Below are 22,161 nucleotides of genomic sequence, written 5' to 3'. Positions count from 1 at the left end.
GGCATCCTCATGACCTGCTCTTGGTGTTAGTTAAAACTAGCACTAAGTGTGTGTGTGTGTAACAGGACTGTAGCTTCCGCATGAGAGGTTTGTGTGTGTGTAACAAGGGGAAAAAATAATAATTTTGAAAACGTGCTCCTCGTTGGCGGTGATTCGAGAGCGTAATTGCTTTCGCACGCTTGGGAGCATTCAAGCATTGAAACTGCAAACGTGGTGGTCTGCAACGCCGTTGTATCCGGCTTACCGGTGCGCCGTTTTGTATACTTCGCCCAATGACACAGTACAGTAATCTCGGTCGTCCACAATCACGTCTACGTGTCTTATGAGCCTTCTTTCTCTCACTCTCGCCTGAATCATAACATCGCTTGTGTTTTGCTGCCAGCACGTGTGCATCTCCGGCTTTGCATTAACCCTCATTAGACGTTACACCATCAAGTTACACCATCACTCGAGATGGCAATATTGCACCACCAAGTATGGTGAATCCCGAAGCCTGCTATCACTATTTGTTCACAACCTACATGATGCAGTGTCAATAAATACGTGAAATTGTTGTTTGCGACTTTTACGCTTTAACGAGTGGGTCTGTGCCCGACAATCACGGAATTAAGCCGGAAATACTTCAATGTGACGTATAATTATTGCTACAGCGTCTATAATTAAGATCAATCTTTATGTCACTCGAAGACGGCCGCCCAATATTGGGAAGATATCGGTGCCGCACCGCGGCAGTCGCAACTGACCGTACGTATGATCACGTGTGTTTAAACTTCGGTGACGTTGAGGAGCACACTTGTTGAGCCGGGACCCATGCGATGTACAGGAAGGATTGAAACGATATAACTGCTGCGATACAAGCTAGCAGGCAACACCCCCCCCCTCCTCCCCTCTCTCTTTCTCTCCACCAAGGCACCTGCTCCTCTCGAGATATTTTGTTCCAATGGACAATTTGCGTAAACGACACGGCTGCCTGACGACGGCCCTTTCCGACAAAAAACTGCTAACTGCAAGCCACTTAAAGGAACACGTATATCAGGGGCACCTATTGCAGCGATTCTTATTTTGTACAATGGTTCAAATATTTTTTTTTTTACAGAGTCTCTACATGGCAGCTAGCTCAAGCAACTCCGGCGACCAGAGAAGTTATATGTTTAAAGCTGCACATAATCTGACCACCAAAATGTGTGACTCGAGAGCTTGTCAGGAATTTATATCATCAATAAGTTTTTACGTAGTTTCACTGCAGCAATATGTATACTTTCCTCGAACATTCTTGCAAGAAAAGAAAGACAGAGCTTGTTGTCCAGCAACGATTCGATGATGTTCCCCGTGCAGGACTAAGAAGGTGTTACAAAACATTTCTGTTGTACGTACGTAACATTTTAGACGCCGCCGAGGATGCTCAGAAAGGGCTCAGAATCCTTGCAGTTACAAAATGGTCACGTTTGCCTTCATCATTTTCCACGCTTTCCGCGCGTTTCACCATTCGTGAAACTCTCGGAACTGTATTTTGTCGCGTCGTCAGTCCATCCGTCCGTCCCTCGCGTCACGCGAATGGCGATGTTCGTCGTTGACAGGCATCTTTCTTATCTGGGCTAGTACTCCCTAAAACGACTTACGCTAGAAACGTTCCTAAGAGAAGAGTATAATTTGCTGCTGACAATATGATCGGGCCTGCTACATCAATTTTTCGCCAGTGTGTTCATGTCACCAAAACACCTCAATTCTATATTGAGGCTAAAATCTATAGAGCCCACTATCGTCGACATTCAGGAGTAAAATTTGGATTTGGCTCTTATAGATTGAAACCTTTCATTTGGGCTTGAATTAGCTCGTAAAAGAACTCTAAATCCCAGCAACGGCCTAATGGCGCTCATCTAATACACACATACACACAAAATATTATGCCTTCAGGGCAAGTCTATGTCGCAATAGAAAAAAAAAACAAGAAAGATAGAGCAATATTTTGCGACAAAAGTAACTCTGTCCTTGTGCTTGCGTCAGCGCCGTCCTTTGTTGCGTGGGCATAATGGCGATAGACCTGAAGAGCGAGTGGTCCTTCCAGGAAAAAGCGCACCATTCTGGACTGTACGCAGCGTTTTCTTGTTCTTGGAACCTATTGAAGGCCTTCAAAAAATGCCCCAGCTCTCTTCTTCTTCTTCTTAGCCCGTTTTATGCTGCGCCGTTTCGGATCCCTTCTTCTGCTTCAAGGAATGGATCGGCGGCCAATATCTCCATTTCAGCTGTCTTTTTCAAATATACCGTCTTGGAGCGAAAGAGGGACATGATACTGTAGCGCGAAACTCGAAAAGAAACGCTAAGTGGCAAAAAGAAGTAGGATAGTCGGCCTCTTACTCTTTATATTCGAGTTTTGGCCTACAGCATCATGTCTGTCAGTAAGTACCAACTCGCCCAGGAAAAACTAATTGTGCGACGAAAGCACGATAGGAAAGGAATTAGGACACAAATTAAACAGATTGGATGCGGCCATGTTGGTTTTTTTGGTCACGATTGTTGACGCAACACTGGTTTAATGGATCTGGCTAAGTTTGATACAAGCAGGTGTAGGATTCGGCTCAATTTTGATGATGAAACTACTTTTTTGAGTTCCCGTTACAATGAGGAATTGCTCCATTTTGATTACAGTTGTTTTAAAAGTGAAAGATACTTAGGCGTGCTTTACGCTCCCGCGAAATTTAGCCCAGTTTCGGTTCTTGAATTTGGCCCTCTTTAAAAACAAAACGCCGCATATATTGCCTTTTGTATGAGTGATGAAAATTATATTTGTAACCCCCTCCGTAATGCTTTTGGACAGGATGGCATTACTAAATAAATAAACAAATAAATAAATAAATAAATAAATAAATAAATAAATAAATAAATAAATAAATTTTTCTCTTATTCAGGCTAAGATCGTGGTTACAGATTTTGGCCCTAGCATTCGTTAATGACATGAATGTAGTGGAGCCTTTCGTTTTGATAAATTTGTCCTGAGCGTGCAGTATACCTCGACGAAATGTTTATTGAAATCAATTCCATGCGTTGAGATCTTGTCTTTTGGCCAAAGGTCACATGCTGATGCACTGTCAAAACTAGTTCGAAGCTTTCCAGACCAACTACTCTTTTTTTTTTTTTTGCACATTGAAAGTTGTAGTGTTGTTTTTAAATTTTGCTTCATGAATGCGGCTTTTCTAAAAAGGCAGGGCGACGTTCTATGCACAAAGTATAAACAAGGCAGCACAGTCTCATCAGTCTCGCAGAGATATTTAACAGGACTTTGAAGGGATGCGGCGTTGCAATGTAGTTGGATTCAGGAAAAACAGGCCGCCTTTGTGAAAACAAGACCGCCGGTGTCCTCATTTTGTTGCAGGCACAAAGGAGCGCCGCGCACAATTATCCGTAATAGAGCTTCGCCCGCGTTTGTGGCGCTTTTCCAGGGCGATGCACGAAATTTTAAGTTTTCTCATTTTTTCCTCCTATTTCTTATATTTGTTTCTCATAATTGTTTCGCTTCTTCTGCTCGGTCAACATTCCAGAGGGTTCGGTCTCGTTTCGCGATTCGAGCTTATACCGTGAGCCCCTGCGTCTCACCCCTCCCTCCTCACTCCACCGCTCTGTCACTTACACTATACGTATAGGCTCATACTGACGCCAGACGAACGACGTGTTGGGCGTATAGTGCGGAACGCGCGGAATTTTAGCGCGATATCGTTAAAGAGCCCGTTTCGCAGAAATTCTTAATTCGGTGTCAGTGACGGCGTCGTTGGTTGTGAGCGCAAAATCATCATCTTGTCCGTGACCGAAAGCTCGAGAAAGGCGCAAATAAAATAAATGCTAAAAATCTTCGAGTTCGAGTGAGAGTCGAACCCAGGCTGCCTACGTGACAAGCTGGTGTTCTACCACAGAGCTACGCTATCTCTTCTTTTTTATTTATTACGCGGTAAGAAACTGTTGCACTTAGAGTGATATAAAAATGAATAATGAGGCATATTTAAGCACAAATCAAACACAGAAAACCAGTCTAGAGCGTCATTAGAACGTTCATATATCCTGCCTATTTGAATCAATTGTTCCTGGAATAGGACTCTTTGTTCCCTGGGACGTAAATTGCGGATTGTGCGAAAAGCCGGAGACAATTGATCATTCTGCTATTGATTGTTGTGAGGCAGTCTTCTTTTGGGATGTCCTGCAGCGAACACTGAAAAAAGACTTTGAAATCAACTGTGAACACATAACGTATCTTGATGTGACAGAGGACAGGACAATACCCTATGACCTAATCTTTCTTATTGGTCTGCATAGTCTCTGGAGAGCAACGCTGATTGACAGAAGTGCTTAGCTACGCTATTTCTTTAAACTGCTCGAGGAAAAAAAACACTGTATGAATGTCGTGTAATGAAGGAGTCTCCTTAACGCATGCAATATTGCGTGGCAGAAGCGTGGAATCGCGCCAGGCGTCAAAACATGTGAAATGCGCAACGAGTGGCTGTTTTAAAGGCCCACCTATTACAAAGCGCTCAGACATACTTGATCATCATCATCAGGAAAAGCATCAACAAAGTGAACGACTGCGTAGGTTCGCGTGTTGCCTTACGGACGCGTAGTGGGCCCTTCACTGATTCGCAAAAGGAATAATTATGGCGTGGTGGGCACTCAACAACTGTACTTGCAGTAGGCATTCTAGGATACTTTGAAACGGCCAATGTTACCCGCACAGTCGTTCGTTTCCTTACGGCACGGTTGAGGCATGCACCAAAAACCGAAGTATAGGCTAGCAGTTGAGAGGGCCAGAGGTGCAAACACGGGCACAAGAAAGAAGTCAAGTGGTGTCTTGACTTCTCTCTTGAGTCTGTGTTCGCACATTGTGTCTCTTTAACATGGATACTTACCAACTAGCTCAGCTCTCTGTTATTTTAACATTGAGAGGGCGATGCGCACGGGGCCCGATTACGCTATCGCGTTCTAGTCTAGAAGGCGAAGCTCAAGCGTCCTCCAAGTCTTTTTCTTTGTGAGAAATAGTTGTGCTTAGGAATGCGCGTGTCCTTAAGAGGACAAAAAGAGAAAACTCGGAGGCCCTGCTTTCGTGTGGACTCTACTGATCTGTTTATTGCGCTTGCTCGCTCGCGTGTGGAATTGTTACTGCGAGCCGCCAGCTTGAGCCGTAAAGAAACAGCAGAAGTGATGGAATCCCGAAGCGGAGACGGTAACAATCACGCTGACGCTCCTCGGCACGAAAGGGGCAAGGCAGAAAAGGAGGGAGGGGGCTGGAAATATTTGGCGGTCGGCCTTGCTTTCAGCAAACGCACAATTGTAGACTCCATGCTGGCTAAGGATACTTGCATGGGAAACGAAACTGGATGGTGCAGGACGACGGGCGCCAGATGGGAGAGAAAAAAAGAAATGGAGAGCGGGAGGATATTAAGCGAATGGGAGTCTCATCGTCTGCGCAGTGATGCTGTCGGAGAAGGTAGTTTGCTATGACGACCGGCCGGGCGGATCACGCCTATAACTACGCGCGCGCACTTTTTGCACAGACACGAGCGCTATAGCACAAACGTGCCCGTGCACACACGAAGTCGTGCAGGCTCGCTCCGAGAGGGCCAAAGCAAAGCGCGGGCACTGAAAAAAGAAATAAAGAAGAGAAAGCGTGGGAAGGGAGAGCGCGCCGGCGTCAGTGAAGCCGGCCGACGCCCGCCGCGTAGCGCGCCGATTTCTTGAAGGCGGCGGTCAGCCTCCGGAGAGGCGACGCGCCCCATTCCGCCACTCTCGCAGAAAAGAGGGAGGGATGATGGAGGAAAGGACGCGAATGAGGCCGGCGTTTATTCCAAGGACAACCGGCACCACGGAGCACATTCCAAGAGTGCCCGGAACACCCTTTTGTTTTGTGATCTCTTCGGCAGACCACCGCACCGAAACACCGCGCATCACCAGCACATGGCCGTGTTCTGTAAAAAAAAAGTGCGTTTCCACGACATTTAGTAAGTAAAGGGCGGTGCGTCATGTATGCAGTGCTATACACAACAACGATGGCACGACGAATTGTGGCGATCGCCACGATGCCACCACGAACAGTCGCGGAAGATAGGGTTCGAATAAAACATGTGTCGATATTGAATAAAGGGTGGGGTGAGGAAATGATGACTCATGGCAGATGCGGGCACCGACCTAGTGGTTTACGGACCGTGGCTGCGTCTGTTCATAGGCAGACCAAGAAATTTAAGACTGCAACCAAAAATCTCTAAACGGTATAGCTCGCGTGAATCTTGAGTTTAGCCAGATACTTTTTAAGCGCATGAATTGCAGTTGCGTGAGTCATACTTATTTGCGTCATGCAAACGCTCAATCGTTCCAGTCAGGAAAGCAATGAAACAGAAGGAAAAGAAAAAAATATATAGCAGCAATATTATGTGGCCGCCTCGAACTAGACTCCATTGTATGACATATATATATATATGCTTTAGGTCCATTGACTGCAGTCATGCATGGGCCACCGGACAAACATAACCCTCATCACGTACTTCGTCGTGCACGTTTTTTAGTGCGCTGGTTCTGCTGTAAATTTCCCGCAAACAACAGCCTCATTTCGTTAGAACCAAGCCACAAACAACGCGACTCGCGCTCATAGGTGACACCCATCGGACGCAGCCTCGGTTCATCGAAGAAGGATAACATGCCAACTTGTTTAACTGATGGTCACGTCAGTTCGATTTGCTTCAATAGCTTTCACACATTTCGTGTTCTAACAGCCAATGCGTTATTTTTAAAGCGTTATCAGTGCTTTTAGTTACGTTACTTTTGACATGACATAGATCAGTAAGCAACAACACTTGCGAATTCGTCCTTTCACATCAAATTACGCATTGGGTTATATTTCAGTGCGTTACAATACAGCGGCCATGCTCGAGCAGTCCGCGTCGCTCTCAGCGCAAGGACCCCCAAATTCACGAAACGCCGTTTTGTATATAATAGTTTGTAAGAGAAATATTCAACAAAGAAATATTATTATAATGTGATTGACCAACGAAGTAGAGCTCATATGAATGAAAAGCTTTGCTAATTCAGCGCTGAATTTTCCTATACGTTAGTTAAGCTGCCAAGCATTGTCACTCAAATTTCGCTGAGGCATTACATTCTCCAGTGACTAAACTGATTGATACAATTAATAAATTCTCCGGTTGAGCGTTCGCTTTGACCTAATTCTGAATACACTTCGTTGCAACATTAATTAAAATACTAATGGCACCATCTGCGGTGGCACTCCTAACAATAAGTCGGCAAAAAATGTGGACCTCACTCAGACTCACTCAAGAAATATATTTCGCGCTTAGGGCGTGCTTGATCGGACTCACTCTGACGAAAATTTTCCTCGTTCCGACCAACTCGGATTTAGACTCACCAAAATTTTCCTCGACCGGACTAACTCGACTGAGGCTCACCAAAATTCTTCTCAATTCGGACTCGCTCGGACTCAGACTCAACAAAATTTTTTTCTCAAACGGACTCACTCGGACTCAGATTCACCAAAATATTTCTCAACCGGACTCGCTCGGACCCAGACTCACCAAAAGTTTCCTCGGCCGGCCTCACACGGACTCAGAATCACCAAAATTTTCTTCGACCGAAACTCACTCAGACTCCCCAAAATTTTCCTCGGCCGGATTCATTCAGACTCAGAGTCATGGCTCCATCTGAGTGTGACTGGGTCTGAGTGAGAAGACTCATTATTTCATTTACGCATAACTAGTTTTTTCGACCATGATGTCAGTGCTCTTTAACGCCAATATCTCACATAATCTACGTGGCGCCTTTTGATCTCGTATCTTGAAATACGAGTCATAAGTGGATGCAATCCAGAAAGGAATTTTTGGTTAAACGACACTGCCCACACCAGACATTTTTATGCAGAACTTCTTGTGAAAGAAGTTGTGAGTGGGAAGGGAAGTCAAGGCACCCACTCCCGCTCCTTAACTCACGCCTCCGATCAATAAATATTGAGCTAGCGTATGAACGCTAGTGCGTTCAAGAATGTGTGAGCAGACGTGCCTATAAGCGGCAGTCAACAAAATGCGGATAGTAATGCTGAAAATGAGCAGATAGGACTATACAGGTCGGCAAAAATTGCGGAGCGCACTCAGGCTCACTCAAGAAATATACTTAGCGCCTAGGAATCATTAGGACTGAGACTCACCAAAATATTCCTCAACCGGACTTACTCGGGCTCAGACTATGACGCGGGTTTGGAGACATGTGCCCCTAGTGCCATCTCTCGTCGGTGAGAGTGGTGGCCTGCCATAACTTAATGGGAAATAGGCGAAAACAATCATATCCGACGAAAGAAGCTGGTTATCAAAAAACACTCTAGGTTCTATACAGCAGAGACTAATTTGAACATTCTGTTAAAATTATAGTGTCGCACTACAAACCGCGTGGCTTCCCAGAGTGTTTAATGTTTTATAATATGGCCCCATGTGTTTCTAATGGGCGGTGTTCCATTGTCCTGTGAGGCCACACGCTTTGCAGTGCGATACTGCAATTTTAACAAAATGCTCCAGTAGGTCTCTGCTGTATAGAACCCGGGGTCGTTTTTGATAACTAGCTTTATTCTAGAGATTTTCGCCTATTTCCCAATCAGTTATGGCAGGAGGCCGTTGCTGCCGCCGAGAGATGGCGCCATGCACAGATATCCCCAGATCATGGGAATCACTAACATTTTTCTTAAATGAACTCGCTTGGACTCAAGCTCACCAAAATATAACTCAGCCGGACTCAACCCATATGAGACCCGGACATTTGTCGCTTGAGGTCCTGGTTTTCTTTGTTGAGACGGTCTATAGTCCGCGAGCCGACTTTAATCACACGTATCGCGATTGTCCAAACAAGCCAAATCCCCCCTTTGAGGGGGCTGAGAGACAGGAGCGATGGGAGGCTGCTTTGCGCAGCTCACGACCGGACGACCAACTCCGGATAGTGTGCTGGGCCATGGGGGTCGCCGAAGCGCAAGGACTTTCGGCCACTTAAAGCGGCCCGAGGGCCCATCGACTACCTTTTCCCTGCACCCCCCCCCCCTCACCTGACCCATTTCATGGCGTCAATAAAGTTGTATCCTCCTCCATATGAGACCCGGTGTGCTTGAGACCTGGTGCAGGGCGGAGAGTACGAGGCGGCGGGTTCGGGCCGCGTCATCACTTGTACGGTCGATTACCCCGCCGCCTCACCCACCATCGTTGAAGCCGGCGCGATGTTGTCCTCTGTGGAGTACAGCAGAGTAGAACCTTGAAACCGTGGCACACACACACGCTGGCGAATTGGTAAAAGATTGCAGCGATGCGCTCATCATGCTAGATTCGATCGTCTTCTGCTTGCTTGCTTGACCCTTGATGAAACCGGCGGTTAATATAAGTGAGGAAATATAGAATTTAGACGAAGGAAAAGCAACTAATCGGTTGTCTAGGGTATATAAAAAACTGAACAATTATTAGTTTATGTACCAATAAAAATAGGAACGAGCCGATAATACGGAATACAAACAATTAGCGAGAGGAAGTTCGATGTACCAAACATTGACTGGGAATAGTTAACAAGGGATATTTCTCGTGTCTCTAAGAAATTCGCATACGGCTAAGCAGACGTTTTTGTTGCTGTGGCCCAGAGAAGATGCTTAAGGGAAAGAATATTTTGAGAGTTAAGAGTAATTCTTCAGTTTCTGAATAACATTTCGAAATGTTTTTTTGCTGTGGCTAGTGAGACGGTGGCAAATAAGAAGTGATCGATGTTTTCAGGTTCTTGACAGTAAAAACATAGAGGAGATGGCGCCAGACCAGACCTTTAGAAATAAAAATTAAGGGGAGGAGTACGGCATCGAAATTTCGCAAAAGGCACTTCTAATTTGCGCAAGGGACACCATTTATTATCCAAAGCAAAAGAAATATATATTCTTGAACTGGTAATTTAGTTTTCATGGAATCTTGAAGTAAGGAATATTTGCGGAATGGTGTATTCAATAATAAAAGCTGTCAATTGCACAATGGTCAATTCAGGACCATCGCGCAAGAGCATCAGTCATCTCGTTTACAAATATGCCACGATGACCTGGTACCCATACCAACCGCACTGTACACAAATTTTTAGGGATTAATGAAGTGAAAGCATTCAGAATAGAAGACACGGAAGGAGAAGCTGAAGTGAGAGATGTACATACGGACAGCAAATAAGTAATTACAACAACTGCTGAATCATTTACTGAAAGTTTTCGAAGGACTAAAATAATTGCTACGAGCTCAGCTTCGATTAATAAGGGAGACGCAATGAGAATGACCTAGATAAGGCCTCTGAGAAAACGCCTACTCCCGCTTTCTAATCACACATGGATGCAACAGTAGCCATACAGTTATCAATTCCCAACTGAAGTAAACGATCTTCTAACAAGCCTATCAAATATCTACAAGGTAGAAGTTTGGAATTAGACGAAAATATATCATGAAATTCAATTTTTGTCGTTGCCAATGAGTTATTTGAAATGATCGTCGCATATGTTAACATTTAAAGGTTCAGCAGATCTTGGACAAACCAAACTTGAGGCTTATATTCCCGAGACCAAGGCTCATTAAGAAATGTTCTCGATTCAGAAACGAATACAAACTGTAATCGTCTTAGGGAACACGCGTAAATTTTTAAATATGTTTTGACGATAAGAATGCGGAAAGTGCAGCTAGAGTGGGGTTTCGGGCTTTTTAGTATAAAACACTGTTCGCAGTAAATTTCGGTACCCCTAGACAACAACATAGAGCCTCTAGCACTAAAAGAACCAGGGGACTAATTTTGTATGCTGGTCCCCCAGAGAATAAAATGCAACCAAATTCTAAAATTGGAAGAATATAATAAATCATAATTAAAATCATAATTGTCACATAAAATGATAAAATCAACGTTAATCATATTTCGAATCAACGTTAATCATATTTCATTTTAAGAAGTCGTCGTCGACTTCTTCGCACACGTAACCCATACCCTTCTAAAAAGACAGGGCGTGCAAACACGGACACAAGAAAGAAGTCAGGACACCACAAACGCCGTCTTCCTGACTTCTTTCTTGTGTCCGTGTTGCACGCCCTGTCTTTTTAGAATGGATACTTACCAACTAGCTCAGCTCTCTGTTATTCTAATACCCATACCCTATATAGTGCGGACGTCGGGAAATAAAATCACTTCTGATATGAAACTTTAGAGTAAAATAAACGAAGCAGTTAAGGGAATTCAGATAATCGTGGCGTGTATAATGAACCGGAAAACTAATAATTCGGCGGCTGACTTCGTCCTCTGTTTTTGTGGTCGTTCTTCTTCTCCTTGTTCTTCATCATCTTCTCCACAAACTTCTACATACACAGTAGGAAGGCGTTCCACATCAGGAGGAAAGGGGAGGGATGCATCAGCCACCCGTCGATTATTCTTACTGACAAAGAGTGCGCATATCTCTGCCCTCCACGTGCACGTAACCACCTCAGTACTACGTGGTGTTTCCACGTGCGCACAATCGTTCTCATGCACTTCGTGTTCTTTCATGTTGTTTGTCATGATTTTATAGCCTGTCACGTGTCTTTAGGATAGCTTTTCAGCTTTCAGATTTTCACTTGCCCGATACAAGCGCCCCCACACGGGCACACCAGATACGCCCACCACGCCGCACAGCGTTGGCTCCCAACTTTTTTGAAGCACGCATGTAAGTCTACAATTAAAAAGAAACTTAAGCACGTGCGATTGAAGCTTCGTCATTGAAGTCACTATCAGATAGAATGTGTTGGTCGTAGCCACGAACCGCAAAAAAATGGCACTTCAGCAAGGAACAATGTCACAGATAATAATAACAAAACCGCGATATGATTACGAGGCACGCCGTAGTGCCTAGCTCTATAGGGACTGTACGTGGCACTTGTATAGGGTCTTTTTCGTAAGGGATCTAAAGCGCGGGCGTGGCTCTGTGGTACAATACTGGACTACTATGTAGAATGCATGGTTTCGACTTCGATTACGTCTGGAGCCATGATTTTCATTCTTCGCATCCATCGGGATTCTTCGCTCATCGACAACGCCGTCGACGCCTGCACCAGATTTTCTGAAACAGGGGCTCCTTAACGCCATCGCTATTCACGATATCGCTCCTTAAAGGGACACTAAAGAGAGAAACGATTTTTCGCGCATAAGTAAACTGCAATTTCACAATACCGAAAACACAACTCTTACCGTGAGAAGACGCTTGGTAAGCGAGAAAATACACGAAGCAAAAATGCGGGTAGCGACGCCCACCTTGAAATTTGCGCACAAAACGCCATGACGTCATAGATTTTGACGACGTTACTAGGTCATACGTAGTTCCTAAAGGGCAAAAATGAAGTACCTTTTCCTCTGAGGGGGCCGTAGACCTAACATACCAAGTTTAGGAAATTTCGTTGAGCCAATGTCCCCAAAAATACGAGAAATACACCTTGAAATCCGTGACGTCACGTACGGAGATTTTCGGCGCGAGATTTTTTACCTTGACTTTCTCCTCTATTAATGACATATGATGGTTAAATCAACAACATTAGAGTTCTCGAAGTATAATCTATCAATCTAATCGCATTCCTTGTTTGACTTAAGTGTCCCTTTAACGCTATTTGAATCAACTGTGTCGCATACCCGTGTGTCGCGGAGCGTGTTATGCGGGTATGTGCCGCACGTGACTGGTGGAAAGCCTTTCATGACGTACGCGTCATGCAAGGGGAGTTATTCATGCCATGACCCGTGAATCGCGTTCGTCATACACTCATGTCCTCCTATGCCAGTTTGTGATATACCAAGTTAAAGAGCCCCTGACACCAAAATCAACATCTCGAGACGTTTGTGTTGTTTGATTCTCGCGTTTACGAGGGAATTTATGACCGATTATTCGGGGCGAACGTTGCATTTAAAATATTTTAATTTGGTTGTAAAGTAGGCGTGAGTGCTCGTCTTAGTTTGCAGTACCTCGCGACATTGTCACTGGTACGACGTAGGTCGGGAACTCCGTGTGACTTTACAAGAGCAAAGCAAGCATTGTCGACGTCATAGAACATTTGCGGGGTGCACACAATACCACGACTGGCACCCGACGACGGCTATTGTTCCTCGCTCATCTCGCTCTGCTGTCGGGTTGCTCTCAAGGTGGTTCTGGCTGCTTATGCGAGGAATGCTTTTCTTTTCTCTGAGGACACGCTCTTTACGTTTAGCAAATGCTTAACAGGCTTAACTCATACCGAAGCTCTCACATCGTCTCATTCTTTACCGCGCTCGGGCCCCGATTTCAAAACTGCGCCTTCAACGTCACCAAAGATTGAGCGCACGTGATCTTAGGTGCTCCCCCACTGTGGGGCGCTAGTTTCTTATAATTTTAGGCTGGCATTTCGAAGTGACGCTTGGTCACAATTGGTCACAATTAATGACGCTATCATTATTTACGACAGTAAATACGATACTTTAGAGTATTAGCGATTCAATTTCTGGATAACCAGACACAAAGCTGCAAATTGCAGTAAAGAAGTCGCAAACAAAAATTTCCCTCTCATGGGTCCTTTAAGGAGACGACCTTTACAGCGCCAAGACGTCAGCGGTTAGAGATGCTGATAGACAGAAATTGTCAAAGCTCCTCCGCTTCGCTAAGAAATTTAAGAAACACCAGACGGCCTTCGTGAGCCGTTCCAATGATGTTATTGAATTCCTCCTTCCTCTTTTAATATGCATGTCGGGGAAACCGAACGACGTTTGAACGACTGATTACGTGAGCGAGCTCAAAACTAAACAAGAAAGAAGATAAGCAGGCGCACTTATGATTCAACATTGTTCAAATTAACTTCTAAATTTTAAACTACGATTTCTTGGCCAATCCCCCGGAGTGGGTATGTGCCAAAGTGCTCAAAGAAAAACGAACAAATAAACAAGCACTTCGTTGTCCCTACCGCATCTTCTGGCCGTGCGCCACGGTTTCGGGACCCGTACGCTCTTTGCGAAAGCGAAACAACAGCGGCCCGTGTGGCCCTCGAGCCCTATTTTCATTCGAAAGAACCAGAAGCACTGTGTCAGTGAACGGTCTGTGACTTTGTTCATTGGGCGGAAATGTGGTTTATGGGTTCAAGGGATATGACCTACATATTCTGAGTTTCCCATACTGACTTCAATGACGTGGGTGCAATCACGCATGCTTAACTTTCTGTTTAAATACGGACATTCTTGCGAGGGAATGTGAGCTGTAAGTGAATGTCATGCGTGGTGGACGGCGTTCATTTTCCAGGGAGTGCTATCAAGCAGGGGAACAGAAATTTCTTTCAGTCAAAGATATTTTTTAAGAACGAAGCTGTTTAAACCGGCCGTAAAAATTTTGGTGTGTACAGTGCGTACAAAAATTATCATCATCATGAACTGGTATGTGCCACAGAAATTGAGGAATCACACTATACTCACCGCTGGTCCACTAAAAGTGAAGAAGGCAATCAGACAGGCGCCACACACCAATTAAGATTTCTAGACAGACGTAACCAGTAATTAAGAAAAGCTTTACTAAACCGTCGGGACTAACCCTGTGATTAACCCAGCTGAAGCACCTGTACGGAGTGCTTCAGCGTTACGTACAACGACTAAATACTAGGGAACAGGAAAGGCAACTGCGGCTGAAATAAGACCCCGAAGCGATGGAAGCCCTACGTGAACGACGCCGTGCCCGTAGGATTACGGGAGGTGCGAACGATCGGTTTCAGCTCGAGTTTCTGTCTCTGAAGATTGAACATCCGTGTGGTGTATGTGACTGTCTGTGGCTCGGACATCTCCGCGCTGAGAAACAACCGAGAAACCACCTAGCATCACCTAGCTGGAGCCTAGCAACAACCTAGAAGCAGCCTAGAAAAAACCTAGCATCACCTAGATGAAGCCTAGCAACAACCTAGAAGCAACCTAGAAAAAACCTAGCATCACCTAGATGAAGCCTAGCAACAACCTAGAAGCAACCTAGAAACAACCTAGCATCACCTAGATGAAGCCTAGCAACAACCTAGAAGCAACCTAGAAAAAAACCTAGCATCACCTAGATGAAGCCTAGCAACAACCTAGAAGCAACCAGATTAGACTTCAGAATCTTCCAGCTTCGCCGTTTCAACCCTTGCGCGACTTAGTGCAAGCTTTGCCATTGTTTACATGTCTTTAGATAAGGACATACCACAGCCAGTGACAACACCCATTAGCATACAGCTGGTGATTAGCAGCTAACAGAGAGAGAGAGAAAAGAACATTTATTCGTGCAAGGATAAGATATCTTCCTCGTAGGCTGGAGCACTTAGTTCAGGGTCCCATTGGTTCGCGCCCCTCCACGTGCCCGCTGGATCAGCCGACGGTGCTCCTGCAGACTGAGCTGGTCAGCGCAGTCTCCCAGGATGACTGCGATGATGAAGGAACAGGGGAGTAGCCCGGTGGGTGTGGACACATTCCCATGTGCAGTGATGCAATGTGGCCTTCGCTCCCCAGTAGGCGCAGTATGAGGGATATCGCTTGGGGTGGAAGAGATGAAGTAGGAAAATGCAGGGGAATGAATTAGTCTGAAGCTGCCGCCACGCGAGAGCTTCCTTTCAGTTGAGTGATTTGTGTGGTGGTAGGAAGTACATCCGGCTTTGTCTGTAATGTTTTAGCGTTTCATTGTAGTTCAACGGTTTTGTTCGTGCGTCGTCTCGGTTGGACAGCTCCGCCGATAGCGCCCGGTTTTTGAGCTCTCGAGCTACTGAGAAAACAAACGGAAAAGGGTGATCAGTTGCTTTCCTTTCAGATGTTCATGCTATTGCGTTTCTGTTACGACGTTTCCTCTGAGCAGTTCAGTGCTAACAGAAAACGTCGTACGAACCATGCAATAAGGCCGTAATACTTGTAATTGTGAATGCATTGGTTATGTGCTAGAAAACATTAAGACCATGCTTGCAATGTATATATCCAGAACCGTCGACAGGGTCAGCGCCTGTTTTTTCGTATGTCGCTAACGTTAACGGAAAATTCAACGCACTCGTTCAGCCCATTTGAGCCTTAAGCATGCAAGGTCAATGTTAAGTTATTCGGTCGTACTAAAGTGCGCTTAGAACGCAGTCAGACCGCAATGACAAATCAAGCAGCATTTGTGGATTTTACTGAAGATAAAACAAGGGGCGCATCGAGCAGTGATTTGTGGACATCAGTGCGCACGCCACTAGACGAGCCACTTTCTGGTTCTGGGACCATGCCTGGTGTCACAAAGTGGAGACGCCGCGCTTTTCTTCTGCTGTACTGGCCTCAGTCGATGGTGAACTGGATTCGCAATCGTGGATTCTCTTCGACTCCGGCGTCTGCGTCTCAACGCGCCGACTGGCACTGTCCTGCACCTGCTTGCGACCCTCGCTCTTGTCGACACCCCGAGTCCGTCTGCGTTGACGGCAGAAGTGGCTTACCGAGAGATCCTTGTAGGCGTTCCACTGCTTAGTGAAACGCTCCTTCTGGGAACGGGTGCATGGCGGTGAGTAAGGACAGTGCTCCGTCGCCTCAAGTGCTTGTACCTCGTTCGATGGCGAGGATGCACCACCAGCTGGCCCACCTTGTTCACTGGCCGTTGTAGAAGCCATGGCTTGTGTCACGCGTACGAAGTCGGCAGAAGTTCTCCGCGATGTCGGTTTCCGACGTAGATGTAGATTCTGAATAGGTCATTTGCACGTGACGGTGTTCCTCGTCGTCTACTTCTTCGAGCACGCAACCTACCATCGATAGTCAGGTTATCGAAAAATAAAATTACTTGCACGAAATACGAAGCTCTAGCAAAAAATACCGAAGCTGTTATAAGAATGGGTATAATTGAGGCTCAAATATCATAAAACGCACCAAACAACCAATTATACCGTATCTGATTTCTGCTTCTTCTTCTGCTGCTTTCGCTTCAGCGCAGGCTCCTATATGTATTGTGAATAGTCGCAGTGAAAATTACAACGCGTTCTTTTTTTTCTGTCCAACTGCAGTAATGGAGAGGCAGTAGCAGGCGGGAATTCCAAAATAGTTTCAAAAGACCAACGCTACGCGCACAGACGTTAATTCCTTGGCAGCACGGTTGAGGTCTCTACCAAGTAGCGAAGCGTCGCTAGCGAATGAGAAGGCGATAGAAACGGATCCCGATCTCACTACTACGTTCTGCTCTTGAAGTGAAGCTCAAGCGTCCTCCATGTTTTGTTTAGATTAGTGATTACGAAGTAGGATGCTGAAGTGTATTATACTTTCAAAAAAAGTAAGCCACCCCTGTTGGAAATATATAGAAGCCCATTAGCGGCAACGCCTTAAGTGAACACGAAAAAATATTTGCCCTCTAAAATAATAACTCTCACAAGTTCAACAAATAGGTAAGGAACATCGAATAAGTAGAATCACGAAGCTGGGCGCTGTTCCTTCATGCAAATTCACATAATGTCACTGCAAGTATCTCAGGTATACACTATGGTGCCTCGCCACATAAATATTTCCCCCAGACGAATTTGTGGCCTTCAACAGTTCTGAGCAGGTATAAGGCGAAATGCGACAGCAAGCAGCAGCCATTCGTGCCAGATGTGCAACATTCGCCAGCCTCACTTTCAACCCCCTGCTCCCTTTCAACCTGCTACAACATTCGCCAGCCTCAGTTTCAATTCCTGTTGCTAACGTTCATATCTCAGAAGTCCCATCTTTATTTTTACAATTCCTAGCACTACACTTATAGCAAAGGAAAAGATCAACGAATCAGTCACCCGCCACAGTGGTCTAGTGGTCATGGTGCTCGACTTTTGACCCAAAGTTCGCGGGATCTAATCCCGGCCGCGGCGGCCGCATTTTCGACGGAAGCGAAAACGATTGAGGCCCGTGTGCTTAGATTTAGGTGCACGTTAAAGAGCACCAGGTGATCGAAATTTCCGGAACCCTCCACTACGGCGTCCCTCATAATCAGATCGTGGTTTTGGAATGTTAAACCCCGACAGTTATTGAAGAATTAGGCTTGTATCACAAAAACGTGGCACACTATGCACCGTATGCAGGCCCAGCAAACGATAACCAGAGGTGAGGATGTGAACAAATGCGCTAGAAATCATCACCCTCCTCCGGAAACTTTTCTTTTAGACATTTATTCAGAGCACGAAAGAAGAATAGCGAGAACACGATCACACAACACAGCGAAACAATGGTAGCACGTTTCTTCCCACTGTTCGGGCTGAACGCTCGAAAACGTTCCTCCTCCTCATGAGCCCGTTCCACGACGACACCGCTTTTTCATGCCCGTCTTCTACATCCGCTTCCTTTTTTTGTCCATCAGTAGATTATGCTACAGGTTCATCCTCGCGATCGCTCCCAAAGTTCGGCATGCTTGGTCTCTCACGGTCGATAAAGTCCAGTGCGTCGCCTTTCGGCCCATCCCGGTCAAGTCCGCCTTCGGCTAAGACCTTCTTGCTGTGAGTAGACTTGCGCCTTGCAGGGAGGTCGCGATAAGCGGCCCGTTGCGCAGCAAAACGCTGGCGTTGGGACCTAGTACACGGCGGAGAGTATGCTGTCTTGAGCTTTGGCGCCTTCGGACCACCGTGAGATGGTCCCGCTTCCTCAGCCGCGTTGCAGGAGGGCGACGCTTGGTCACAGAGAACACCTTGGGCGACAGATTCCATGATTTGGTAGTAGGAGTACGCCCTGGAAACCGTGGCACACACCCACGTTGGGGAGGGGGGGGGGTGACCAAGAACCGAGTAGTTTTGTAAGAAAATTCTTAGATTGTAAGTAAGATTTTGTCAATTTAAAGATTAAAGAATTAAAAATGAAACAAAATTGAAATATTAAGAATAGATGCATAGGTGCGATGGATGAAACGCGCGTGCAGTTTGGAGCCAGCTCTGCGCATGAGGCCAGCCAATCAGCTGATGACCTGTGCGGGTCAGTAGAGGTGGTGTGCCACGATTGGGCCACGTGTGGAGGATACATGGCTATGTGCTTGGTAGCTGGGCACGAGCAGAAGCAGCGGCAGACGCAAGACAGCGGGCCGAAGTGTCGGACGCCGGCGACCCAAGTTCCAGCCAGGGAACGCGGCCATGCGTGCCGCTGCCGCCCAACCACCACCTGAGGCGGCGTTGCCAGCACGAGTACGACATCTCGGAGCGTGGCCTGGCGTGCTGTTCTACTCCTTGCCGAGAGCGTCGCGGATCCCGGCGAGGCGTCTCCACGGTCAGCTGTTCAGCAGAGCAACGTGCGTGGCCTGGCTAATGGTCACGGTTGCGCCGACCATAGCGACTCGAGTGCAAGCTGTCCGCTGAGCACGCTGACCATCCCTGCATGGAGCATCGCGTCTCCGATGCGGGTTGACTACTTTCCTAGTCGGAACCACGCCGTCAGGCTCCATCCTCGCCGCAGCGTCGCACTTCAAGACGCGCCCCACTGCACATCGCCATTCACCCACCTCCTGCCCGTGCACTCAGTGTCCGCCGTGCCGACCATCGCACCGTGAGGTCCCCGAACTTTGTTCCTCGAACTCGCGTTCATTGTTTTTCTTGTGCTGATTAGACTATCTCTGTGTTCCTCTTTTTCCTTAACAATTTGTGATAGTTCTTCTATGTTTTGTCAAAAATGCAGTGTGTGTTTTACCACGTCGTGCCCGCGTCCATTTCCTCTTCGCACGGCACGCACAACAAGCGTGACGATAGTTCACATGTTTCTTTACAATAGGAAAATACGGATATAAGTAATGAAGCGGAGAATTTTAACCAAAAATAAAGCAATTTGGAAAAGCATAAACACAGGAGTAAAATTGATTCTACAACCTAAATAAATCTCTTTGAACCTTTAAAGGGACTGTCTACCATCCTTTATCGCTTTTCTGTTTTGTATCGCAATAGAAAGCGTACCGTCTGAAGTGTCCAACCTGGCAGCGGTTTCTCTGGAAAGTGAGTAGAAATTATTATAACAATTTTCTATCTGCGTTCGGTTTTCTCCTATGGCGTGCAACATGCCAGCAACACTGGTTGGTGGACGCGTGAACGATTGTGGTGCCGGTAAAAATTAAAACCGAAAGCACATGTGATTTCTGTAGGATTACTTTATTGGCGCTGAGCGCTATTGTAATTAATGTAACAGTCGTTTTCAGCGCGATAGCGGTTAATTGAAGCCTTGTTATACCATTACAGAACATTTGTTCTGCTGCAATCGCAGTCTATTCGTTTATTTTAGCACTGCCGCCGCAATCCAAGCCAAGTCGATTCATCAAAAAGAGACAATAAATGCGCGCCTTCGCAGCGCAGCACATGTGAGACATCCTAACAACAATACAGCGGCACGGCACGACCAGCGCGGAGAGCCGCATGACATATCGCATGAGTTGAAGCAGACGAAATCGAAGACGGCGCCGCAAGCAGCACCACCGGGCGCCTTTCTGGATGCGTGAGAAAAAAAAAAGCAAACAGTTACTCTCTGACACGATCGAAAGCTGCCTCAAGTGCGTAAAATACAATTTCAAGTAATCTATGCTTGCTTTTAAGCAAAATTAATCGTTTAACACTTATTTCGCCTCCATTGGTCCAACACTAGCTAAAAAATTCAAGGAACTTAGCCATGCACTTGGTCTCTCAGATTCAAATCCGAATTGTTTTGTCACGTATGACATTGACCTTGAGGTAATCAAATCTATTGTGTCAGGAATGCCAATGAATAAATCGGCTGGCCTAGATCGGATAACTGTAAGGCTTCTCAAAGAAAATTTAGACGTCCTCGGACCGGTTCTGTGTGGCCTATTTAACCATTTTGTGAGAGCAGCCATGTACCCTTCTTGTTTAAAAATTGCTAAAGTTATTCCCATACATAAAAGTGGCGATCACTCTCAGCCGTCAAACTACAGGCCAATCTCCGTTTTGAGAATACTTAACAATATCTTCGAAAAAGTTCTTGCCAATCGTTTCTATAAATTCCTGCGAAATATAACATGCTCACCCATCAGCAAAACGGATTTAGACCAAATTATTGTTCCTCTACCGCCGTTATGACCATTACTCAAGTTATAAACACAGTACTGAATGAAAATAAATTATAAACAGTTATCTTTCTGGACCTCAAAAAAGCCTTTGACACCGTAGACCACAGAATACTGCTGAGTAAATTACCACTATATGGTTTCCCTCGGACCATATTCCAACTTCTTTCAGATTGCCTGATAGGTCGTCAACAAGCTGTATTAATCAATGATTTCCACTTCAGTACTGGTGTTCCCCAGGGCTCGGTGCTCGGACCATTGCTCTTCTCGTTGTATATTAATGACCTTCCGCAGATATTACAGCCTTCTAACATACTAGTGTATGCTGACGATACTTGTGTCATAGTAACAGGTAAAAATCTAAGTGATCTTGAATCGAAGTCCAATGTCGTATTGGAAAAGGTTGCTCATTGGTTATCGAATAATAAAATATCTATAAATACCGATAAGACTAAATGCATCACATTTCGCTCTAGGTTGAAATTCATCAATGCTAATGATATACAGATAAAAATTAACGATTCTGTGATCGAGCAAGTAACCACAATCAAATATCTTGGTGTCACTATAGATAACAACTTACATTGGCAGATGCAGATTCAGAATGTGTGTTCCAAATTAGACTCAGGGTGTCATGCACTTACTCAGGCTCGTCAACATTTTAATACCACTATTCTACGAATACTTTATTTTGCTTGCATTCATTCTCACGTCTCATATTGCATTGAGTCTTGGGGCGGCACGTACACAACTTACCTGGACCCGGTTAAACGACTCCAAAATGGCTGTAAGAATCATTACTCATTCTAAGTATAACGACCCCAACAAACCTTTGTTTTCCCAATTACTTTATTGCCCTTCGACAAGCTATGGAAATTAAAACTAGCGAAATATGTACACACATTTATTAATTACAAGCACCCTTTTCATGTTTCGATGTTTTCCGCCCCTTCTCGTTCTACCAGACAACTAACCTTTAGTAAATGGAATATTCCGCGAACTAACAACGTATATGGTGAACGGCCTTTGCAGTTCGCTGGTATTAAAATCGGGAATGTTATCCCTTTGAAATAAAAATGTGTGCCAATTTCACTAAGGCACTACAAAAACACTATTTAGAAGAATGTACTGAG

This window comes from Rhipicephalus sanguineus, chromosome 1 (genome assembly GCF_013339695.2).
Source record: "Rhipicephalus sanguineus isolate Rsan-2018 chromosome 1, BIME_Rsan_1.4, whole genome shotgun sequence".
In the NCBI taxonomy this organism is placed as follows: Eukaryota; Metazoa; Arthropoda; class Arachnida; order Ixodida; family Ixodidae; genus Rhipicephalus; species Rhipicephalus sanguineus.
This window is presented reverse-complemented; position numbering follows the sequence as displayed.